This window comes from Dendroctonus ponderosae, unplaced genomic scaffold (genome assembly GCF_020466585.1).
Source record: "Dendroctonus ponderosae isolate FM_Combo_2020 unplaced genomic scaffold, Dpon_F_20191213v2 Dpon_F_20191213_1, whole genome shotgun sequence".
Lineage (NCBI taxonomy): Eukaryota > Metazoa > Arthropoda > Insecta > Coleoptera > Curculionidae > Dendroctonus > Dendroctonus ponderosae.
In genome coordinates, this window is record NW_026017110.1 from 33,045,934 (window position 1) to 33,056,685 (window position 10,752).

Consider the following 10,752-nt stretch of genomic DNA (forward strand, 5'->3'; position numbering starts at 1 on the left):
AAACTTCTGCGGATGGCGATAGATGCGGCCTGGTTTGTTAGAAACTCCCAAATCTACAGGGGCCTGGAGTGGGAGCCACTAAGAGAGTTTCTCACAAGGAAAGCGGCAGAAGACTGCGAGAAAGGTAGAAGGCACTCCAACGAAAAGCTACGAAATCTGGTAAATTACACGCCTGAAGATCTGGCACCCAGGAAAAAAAGGCCCAGACACCAACTAGCCCACTACGGCAACAGGTAGCAAACGGCGTAAGCTGTAAGTGTGGTTATGTAGCGTTAGTAGTAATTAGCATGCATGCATGCAGAAGTAAGGTGTAAATTAATAAGATGCCCATGCTAGCAAGCAGCTAGCATGGAGAGAATGCGATGCTATGGCATACGGATGCCGGAGCTGACAAATTCTTAGAGAGGACTACAAGTTTTAAAGGATAACTCCCGAAAACTCGTAATACAAAAAAGGGGGTTTTTTAGTTGGTAAGAATCCAACACTACCCAGGGTTCGGAACACTGGGCGTCTTCGCGAAGATTTTTATGTCTCCAGCCGCCGGGCAAACAAAAAACACATAAAGTCTGTGGTGCCCACGTTGGCAACACCGTATTTTGACGTTGAATTAAAGACAAGAAAGGACGAAATCGGAAGTCGCTACCCTTCTTCCGGGGACCACAGGTTTCTGGTGGTTCGACTAGTAAGTTCGTTGTTACCGGTTCTTCATTGAGTCACGTTAGTTAATCACATGCAGTCATGTTAGTGTGCTAAGAAATAAAGTTGTGTTTACCATAGTGGGGAGATTTTTAGTCTGAAGGTGTCCTAAGGCAAGTTGGCCTTACCAAGAACCCAACAAGTCTTAGGTACATAACCTAAATAGTTATTGACGGAATAAGGTAAGAAAAATGCCACAAATTATAAGATACATTTCATCCTTGTATGTATGCCGGTTGACAAAATTACGGTTGTTTACGTAAAAATAGCGTAAACTGCAGTATTTCATTTATGATAAAAATGAATGTTTCACAATTATTATTTGGAATACTATGCAGCACTGTACCTCACCTATTGTACTAAATAACATGAACTTGAATAGCCTCTATAAATAGATATAAAATATAAATCTAAATTCCGTTTCTTAATATGGTAAAATACTGAATGATTTCAGATTTTAATTTTGTTATCGCAAATTTTGTTGCTATTGTTTGCCTGTATCACTTAAGGAAAAAGCAGACCAGTAGGTTTTTATGTGTGTGTGTAGAGGAGTTGTACTTTTTAAGCTCTCTACGTCCCAAAAAGACCTGTGCTTCCTAAAATGCAACGTCAAATTGTACTAACCTACTTTCTCCATTTAGCAGACTAAATCCGGCGCGACACGATGCTACGAACACCGTCCAACGTTGGAGGCTTGACGGTTCATTGCATCGTGTGGTCGACTTTCCAACTTAGAGCTAGGAATGTCGAGCGTCCAACGTTTGCGTTGGAGCATGTTCCGGCTTTTGTCGATATTTTTGATCGAGTCAAAGGAATCGCTGCAACGGTCGAAGAAAAACTTTCGTTGATTTGATCACGCACAGCGTCACGATTCATTCGAAATAGTTTGCTTTTTATAAAGTTTTTAGTGGATTTAACCGCGTAGCTAAAAATTGAATTGAAAGTATTGTTAATTTCATTCTACGAAGGGGTATATTTTTTTAATTATAATTATTGGTGATTCATCCCGTTAAACATTTTATAAAATTTGTTTCAAAAACATTATTAGTGATTAACGAGACTGGTATTGGCATTGCAAGACCAAGACCAACACTATGTATCCAACAACAAGACGCAAGACCATACGGCTTATACTAATGTTTGGTTTGAAGTAGAATTGAGCAACAAATCACTACCTGTGATTTTTCCACAGCGATTAATAAATACCAATGACAATAAATAAAAATATAATCTAAAACGTGATTGACACAAATGTGATGTTAAAGAGCGACTTATATTTTCACTGCTACGCAGCTTGCAGCGGAAGCTTTAAACGGTACTATTGGGAGTTGCGTGTAGTCATCATATGTTGCACATGTGGCCCGGCGAAAGAACGAACCCAAATAAAATAATTTTGTTCGTTAAATCGATAATGAAAGCTTGCATTCACGGGTTTCCTTGAGCCTGGATTTTATTGTTATTTTTCAGTGTCCGTTAAATAATTTGTACTTTAAGTTTAAAGTATTATTTGTTATCTAAATAAGGTTATTTATTTACAAAAAATTATTAGATATGTTTAAAAATTGTAAATTCAATTCTGTAAGTGAGGCCCAATGGCCATCACCTTATAACGCTCATGTATCACGAAAACAGCAACCACAAGTCAAATCACACTCACAAGGCAAAAAAATCACATTCACAGTTATAACAGTGATTTTGAAATCACGCTTCAGCTCATCTCTAGTTTGAAGCGTGGGCCACCTTATCCAAAAACGATAAAATAAAGCGAAATGTGGTTAAACGGTAATCCGATATCGAACCACATCTGTCCTCGGAGCCCTTAATATTATGTTTTAAGGAAATTGAGTCTCAAACACTTAACATGATTTTGCTTCGAAAACGTTAAATTAGAAACCAAAGCTGTGAACAAGTGTCACATAAATCAAACAGCACTTAAAATGTGATCGATTCCAGATTTTTTGCCTTTTCTTTTAGATTATTGAAATCGGAAGGTAGGTGGGATAAATATTTGAAAATTATTGGTTAGTTAGTTTGTCGTCGATATTGGCTACGTTCTTTTCGAAAAGGCTTTACTTTAATGAAATTTCGACAACATTTTGATAACTATTAATACAAAGTGTTAAAAAATAAGTTTCAAAATGACGTTGAGAAAACCATTCACGCAACTAAAAACTCGTACCGCTGCGGCTATAACTACAGCGTCAGCAGTATCTTTCATCTTGACGAATGTAGACAAACGTTTGAACCACAATTCAAAAATATATTTGCTCCAAGCATTCGACACACCGTGTAGCAGATACATTTGCCGCATGAACTGTCTAACTTTTTGACTCAAATTTTCGGTCCAACGTTGGAGCGTATTTTCGGCGCATCGTGTAGCGCCTGCTTAACAATCATTAAGGCACGACGAACCAATAGGAGACTTTGCTGCTATTAATTGTAATTAACCCCATTAATGCATGCTATGTTCGGTATCTAACTATGCATGAAGCAGTGTACCTGTTCATTAATTTTCGCAGTTACTACAATCAAAGAGGATCTTTAATGTACAGTCATTTGTAAGCCAACAGGATGATTGCGCAAAACGCTCAGTAACTTTGTTGTGGATGTTAAAATTTGAAATCGTATTAATTTTAGGTTTTCACCATTTACCATTTCACTTAGGGTCACATCAGTTTTCGAAGCACAATATTAATTCTCTTCTTTACTTTCGAACGGTAATTTTTATATTTGATCTTTGTTGCCCAAAAATAAGCAAATAAGCACTGGTCACTTTATTTATTGCTAATTGCGACAGAGGCCACGAAGTGCAAATATCCATGGATCACAAAGATTAAACTTGAATCAATTCAAGATTATTGACATTTTCAATAGCTATATTATGGGCAAGTCGCCTCAAACTTTCCTATTTTAGGTTTTGGGAAAAGCCACTGTCATTTCTCTAAGATAAAAAAAATTGATCAGCTGATGAACATGATTAAAGCATTATCAAGAAACATTCACCTAAAGGTCCTGGGCAGACCAAAAATGAGTCTGTAGAAGAAAACTTAGCAAATCGGTTATTGCTATCAGAGGAAGTGATAACATTATATTATTCATAGAATGCATACAATATTGAACTTGTTTAACGCATGATGGCAATGCTGATTTATAATTTCGATATTTTTAAAAAGTTAAAGTTAAAGTTTCATAATTTATAAATGTATCAAAAATAGCTAAAATGTAATTCAATTTTCTTTTGAATGTTAAATTTAACATTTAACATTTTTCAATAGTTGCAGTTGACTAGCTGTTATTTCTTGTGCTATTGCGCGGTCTCCTACCGAAAATTGGCGATCCAACTGGCAATAATTCCTCGTGATACAGCTGTTCTGAAGATTGCCGATGATATTTTACTGAGCCATTGGCGTAGATCTTTGAGGCAGGAATTCTGCCATCTATCTATTGACCTTTTCTCGTAAATCTTTGCCTCGATGATCAAGCGGAGTATTTCATATCCATCACCTCTCATTATATGTCCAATATACCTTAGTTTCCGCTGTTTGATTGTTAGCATCAGCTCCTTATTTTTCTGCATTCTATTGAGAGATTCGGTTTTTCGGTTATTCGGCTCCTATAAAGATACATTTGGAAATGTCCAATACGTTTTCTAGCGAAGGTTTGGGGATCCAGCTTTCACAGCCGTACCGGGGGATTGACAATACGTAACAGCGTAGAATTCGGATTCTTAAACCCAAGTCTAGGCCAAGCTTAATAAAGTGTTCTTCAAGTCGATAAACGTCCTCCTGTCCAATTCTTGATGGCACCTTATGGAGGTAACTTTGATTCAATAACTGACATTAAACTTTCCATTCTATCAAAAAAAAATCAACTTTAAAATTTTCACTTAAAATTAACGGAAACTTAAGGTTCTTTTGAACAAGGCAAGCAGTTTTCGTCCAAACTGCGTTCGTCAAAGTCGTACGAACGAAAATGAGCGGATGATCCAATTTCAGTGCAACGCACTGGAGCTCATCCACTAGAAGTGAAGTCCCTTGTTCGAATTCCGAGGAACCATTACGAGGCGCGAACTATCCGAAACAAATGGGATTTGTTCGGACATTCGCAGGGGCATTTCTGACTTAATAGGGAACTGTTTTGTAACACACTGAATTAGCTGTTCAAATAGTTATAAGTTTTGCTGTTTAACTCTAATCGTCTCCAGACAAGATAACTATTTTCCAAAAGAAAATAATCCATTATTATTATGCGAAATCTGACGAAATCCTTGCAACTGTTAAGAAACAACAATAAAACAGAATTCCCACCTCATTATTTTCTTACGGTTCAACAGTGGATAAACGAGAAATTATCGGATAGATCGGTAGAAGGAGACCAATTGAATGGTCACCAATATCACCTGCGCTAAAACCTTTAGACTTCTTTCTTTGGGGACATCAAATTCGTTGTTTATAAAACACAACCTGTTGATACTGATGATCTTAAAAGGCGAATTGCAGCAGAATGCTAGTGAATTTCCGGTAAAGTTTTCTGAAATGCTAGAGGAGTTCAAAAACTTTATTTGAGACTTCATTATTGCTCAAAGGAAAATTGACAACATTATAAGATAGAGCGTAAGTAGATCACATGGGTTTTGTTATAGAAATTTGTCTTCCACAAAGAAAAAATATTTTTCCTGAAGTAAAATAACCAATAAATAAGAAATTAATTATTTAAACTCGATTTTCTTCTTCTTATTCAACGATTTGAATCATCTTCTACTCATTTTGACAATAAAGAGACCGAATGCAATAATTTTTTAAGTTTTTCCGATTTTTCATATTCTTAACTGCAAGAAATATATTGAGGGTGGGAAGTTATCAAATTGACACCCGTATATAATGGTTGCCTACTTGTTTTAATAAATGAATATAGGCTATTGCATACAATGACTTTTACAGGTGCCACGCCTCCTGAAAACAATTTTGACGGGAAAATGAAACTTTCATATCTAAGACTCTGCTCGACACATGTTTCGTACATTGCACATAACGTCACCAGCTGGAATAAATAAAATAAACCCCGTCATATTATCAAAAAACTACGCATTCAGATTTCTAACGCTGTCCAAGCTGATCGTCTAAAGCAGTAATTACTTGATCCCTACTCGAAAAACTTTTCTTTGCTATGATGTTTAGGCTGACTCAATGCGGCTCAGCTGAAATGTGTAATCAAACATTGACTGCACCACTAAATATAGTTGACGGGGAATTGTAAATACAAGTAAAGCTAATGGCTAATAAATATTCAAAAATTGTATATTTTATATTGCCAAATAACAGTGCGCAGTAAACACCAGGAAATCTCATTTAAGTATCAGTTTGTTATTCGCGACCGCTATTATTAAATAGCAGCATCGTTCTATTCTCCTTCGTGACGCAGCATATCAGAAAACTAATTCAACAGCCAAAGGTATTTAAGCGTGTGAATCAATTTAAATTTATCCACTTATTGTACAAGGCTTTGATATTGCGTATGATCAGTACTTATATGCAATTATAGGCCAAATTTATTGCATGTATATACGTACTGTGCATGTAAGAAAATACAATGTGTTTCCATTTGACACACTTAATGGAATGATGATACGAAAAGTACAATTTGTTCTCGTTTCTAAATGAGGTATTAATTTATAATCTTCAACAAACATGCTGTATAATAATTTTATGTTGTTTGGTCCCTTAAGTTATCCGATCTTATTTTATCTTAAACATTTCTGAACTATCTACTTCCAAGTGTCCATAGCGTAATAAATTTATTTTCAGTATGGCAACAATTACGTTTAAATTGCTGTATAATTTCGAGCCAGAGCTGGACTGTAATATTTAAGGAGCAAATGCGTTTGAATTGATTCCAAATTATCTTTAAAAAAAGCTACGCAGAAATCTATAATCATTTGTGAATCTGAGGGTATCCGGTAATGATGCGACCAATACGTCTCGACGTAGTTCTAGAGCAAAAATGAGTGGAACAAGTTCTTATAACGATTTTTCTAAAACTCAATAATAACTGATCTACGGGGCGTTAAAATTAGTTTTTTTAAATAATTTTTTTGGAATAACTTTTGTTGGTTAAATGGTCAAAAATTAGAGATAAATCAAGAAATTAGAAGAAGGACCAGAGTTTCACACGAAATATCACGAGTGGTCAAGTTAAGTGGAGGACATGTTGCATCCGAGAGCACTGAGAAATGGACCATCAGGGTTGTCTTTTGGCGGCCCAGAGAAACAATGAGAAGTAGAGGTAGGCCACAGAGGCGGTGGATAGATTATATAGAGGAAGAAGTAGGTCTAAGCTGGTTCCGGATAGCACAAGACGCACAGAAGTAGAAGAGGCACCTAAAGCCCTATGTCCAAAAACGGATGAAAGAAGGCTGAAGAAGAAGTAGTATAAATTATTGCTTTAAAATTTGGCACACTTATTACTTATGATCATTTGTATTATTGTGCAAAAGTTGACATTTATCCGTTACTGCTGAGGGGTAGAACTCATCCATGTCATCTACATAATAACATAAACTTTTTTGTTTTAGCTTTCTGCTGTGTATGGTTTAACAAAATAAAAGTACGCTGCACACTGCGTACAAAAAAGGTTTACTTGTCATATCTCGCTAAAATATGCCGGTTTCGAGAAAATTTGCTTTTAAAACTGTCTTGCATGTAACAACGCACGTTAAATTATTTTCAACGTTTTAATACAGGGTGTCCCACCTGGAGCCGTCGCGATTGATATCTGACAAACTGTAATTAGGAGAAATTTGAAAATTGAACAGTGCCAAGGTCATTGGGGAAAAACAGTCTAAAATATATTCAAAATGGCCACACTTCGTTATATCGGAAGTAGGTATTAACTTGCTTATTTTAAATGGAACACCCTATATACTATAACATTTTTGAATTTTACTCTAAATTCTAAATACATTTTATATACTATATCCCGTAGTATTAAGTATTATTTTGAATCATAACCCATTGGAAAACTTAAACATTAGAAATTAAAAATTACGATGTTTACTTCAAATTACGAATATTTTAGATATTTAGTAAGCACTCTTCTACAATTTTTTCATGAAAAGTCATGGCGGCGATGATGTTTTTTGTCATTAACAGATAGTTACACATTGATAGCCTTTGTCAATAATCACAAGCATTTGTCAAAATGACAAAATGAAAGCAAACTTTAAATTTTCGAATACGCGATTAGTAATGGAAAAATGCCACAGTCACATAGCAGAAGCTTAGAGGCTCAAGAGACTAGACGAGTGGCTCCAGGAATTGACGCAGATGGTGGACACTCTAAAGGTGCTCGCGTTACACCGAATACTTAATTGTTGCGATAACTCCACCGAGGAATAACCTACATTCCTACCATGTATGTAACACTGTACACAGGACACTAGAACACATTAAATTTCTTATCTTCCGAACACCGGTATTAATTGAGCAGCAGTGAATTAACCGAATACGGGAAGCTGCTGAAGATTTGAGCTCAAACTGCAGCCAAAAGTTCACGAAAAGTCATTGGGCCACAAACAAATTTGGAGTTAAACGGACAGAACTTCGAACCCTTCTTGTCATTCACCAACTTAATTGTATTTTATTTGATCAATAATATTAATAAATAATAATGAGTATAGTCCAACCCTATGTAGTAAGCCAATATACATACCTTGGCCATACGATCATGCTAGGAAAACCAAATCAAACAGCAGAATTTACTAGACGTATAGGACTCACATGGGCAGCTTTTGGCCTAAACTGCGAAACATCTTTGGGAAAAGCAGTATACCTAAAGCCTAACGAACATAAACCTAAAGAAAAAAGTTTACGACTCACGCATCTTGCCGGTGGCTACATATGGCCTAGAAACTTTGAGTCTAACAAAAAAGAATGTAAAAAGATTAAGAACAACACAAAGAGCCATGGAACGCACAATGCTCGGAATTTCGTTAAGAAACAGATTAAAAACGAGGAGATTCGAGAAAGAACTAAGATAACAGACGTGACAGAACGAGTGGCACAACGTAAATGGAGCTGGGTCGGACATGTCGCAAGACAGGGCAGTGACATGGACAACCAAAGTTACCCACTGGCGGCCAAGAGGAACTAAAAGGAGCAGAAGCCGGCCACAGAGAAGATGGCAATGGACGATGTTAGGTCAACCGTGGGCCCAGACTGCTACCACAAAGCCCAAGATCGTCAAACTCGGTTGATGTATGTAGATTGCGGACTTGACATCCAGGAGTGGATGAGAGAGGGATGATGAAGAAGAAGGGAAGCAGAATATTGATCAAAGTTACATAACGAGGTGGTTTTGAATGACAGCTATGACGGTTTTTGGTATAACACTCATTTGCCCCTAAAATATAGCAGCACTCGGGGCATGTTCTGTGGCAGCACTGAATGCAAAGGGATATCGTTATCCTAACCTCATTATGCTTTGTGTTTATCCATGTTTTCCGGAGTGTTTAATAATTACGAAGCAATTGGTATTTGCGTAATGTTAATTAGGTAGATTACCGTGAAAAACATTGTTGGGATATTTCTGATCTAGTTTTTTGCAAATATCTGAGTTTTTCATTACAATTTTTTTTTTTTACTATTTTTTCTGTACTTTCAAAACATCCCCAGACAACACCTCCGGAGGAATGACGCCAATTTTAAATCACCCTGTCTTACAGTTGAAACAACATTGCAGGATTGTGTCTCAGTTCGGTGCAATGATGTGCTATTTCTTCAGATCAGCCCTCATGTGCATTGGTGTCGAATACACAAGCATTTTTAAAGTTCCTTATGAAAACAAATTTTGGAGGGAATGAAATTGATAAAATGGAGCTGTGCGCCGTCATTAATAGTGGCATAAACCACATCTGATTTATAATTTCTAAAGGCACACAATTGAAAATAATTGGAATCATTCAATGCCTCAAAAAATAGTCCAATGGGATAATCTACAATAATCTCTATCCACACATTAACTATAAATTTTAAAGATAAGGTCCATATTGTTGAGACGGATTCATTTTTTTACAAACTTCTTGTTGGGTATTTCGCCTGAAAAATGTTTGTCTTTAAAAAAGACAGATCTTTCTCACGTCATTTATTACCGATTGATAAATAGTGCTCCTATTTCGCAATAAGAACGAATTATTTATTAAAAAGTAATCAAGAACTAGCACCTAAAGGGTATCCTGCGACACACTTAGGCTCAAGCTGTAAGAGAAAATTCCAATTAGTAAAGAAATTAATTTGAAAAATTACCTTAACGTTTCGATAGCTATTTTCTGCTATCGTTATCAAAAGAACTTAAATGAAGCTAAAAAAGGGTATGTTAATAAATTGTGTAACAATAGTGGGATAATACCGTATATGAAAATTCGCTCTGATAATTCGTCTGTGCAAATTGTCAGTTATGTGACTTTGACTTAATCTCATTGTTTAAATTAATAAAGGTAATGTTAATTAATAATTTTGTTGTAAATTTAATTTGGGTGTATGTTTCTCTGGTCTACTTTAGATTTTATCATAGATAACCATGGACATAACAGGACAGAAATGACCGCGGTGCAAGGCCAAACACCACCTCGGCGGTGAGGAAAGGGAAAGGTTTTAGTGGGTAAACAGCTTAGCTGGAGCCCCATGCAACCCAGAGCGACAGACCACCAGCTCTGGGAGTGCATAAAAGAGCAATTTCCAAACGTCACCGGAATAATAAAAAAGGCCACCTTTAAATATGCTACTATGTGACTCAGTGCCTACAACAATGTATTCAACAAAGCGCCATTGCATCTGCAAGCTCAGCTAATGGTCATCCAGCCGTGATCCCATGATCCTGACCCATTGACCAGCCAGGACCTTCGTCAGCCAGTATTTCTAACCAACAAAGAGCTGTCCCATTTTAAATACAATGTAACAAGAATAGTACATTTCAACAGTACTTTTGCACACGACTTTAATATTGCTGACCAGTCATTTTAATTGTATAAAAAGGTAGACAGGTCCAGTAACAAAAGTTCAG

At 36.4% G+C, this 10,752-nt stretch overlaps 1 protein-coding gene and 1 long non-coding RNA gene across 2 annotated transcripts in view; both read left to right on the top strand.

The window, feature by feature from the left end:
- Positions 1 to 650: 650 nt before the first annotated feature.
- On the top strand, positions 651 to 1,938 carry LOC125502466. The gene is made up of 2 exons (XR_007280220.1): positions 651 to 878; positions 1,338 to 1,938. It is a non-coding gene; the product is annotated as an uncharacterized LOC125502466 (long non-coding RNA).
- A 4,115-nt stretch (positions 1,939 to 6,053) lies between these two features.
- LOC109534165 (cytochrome P450 6A1) overlaps positions 6,054 to 10,752 on the top strand; it is a 12,352-nt gene continuing 7,653 nt past the window's right edge. Inside the window, exon 1 of the mRNA XM_048661378.1 lies at positions 6,054 to 6,147. The gene's annotated coding sequence lies outside the window, so the exon portion shown is untranslated. The remainder of the gene's footprint in view (positions 6,148 to 10,752) is intronic.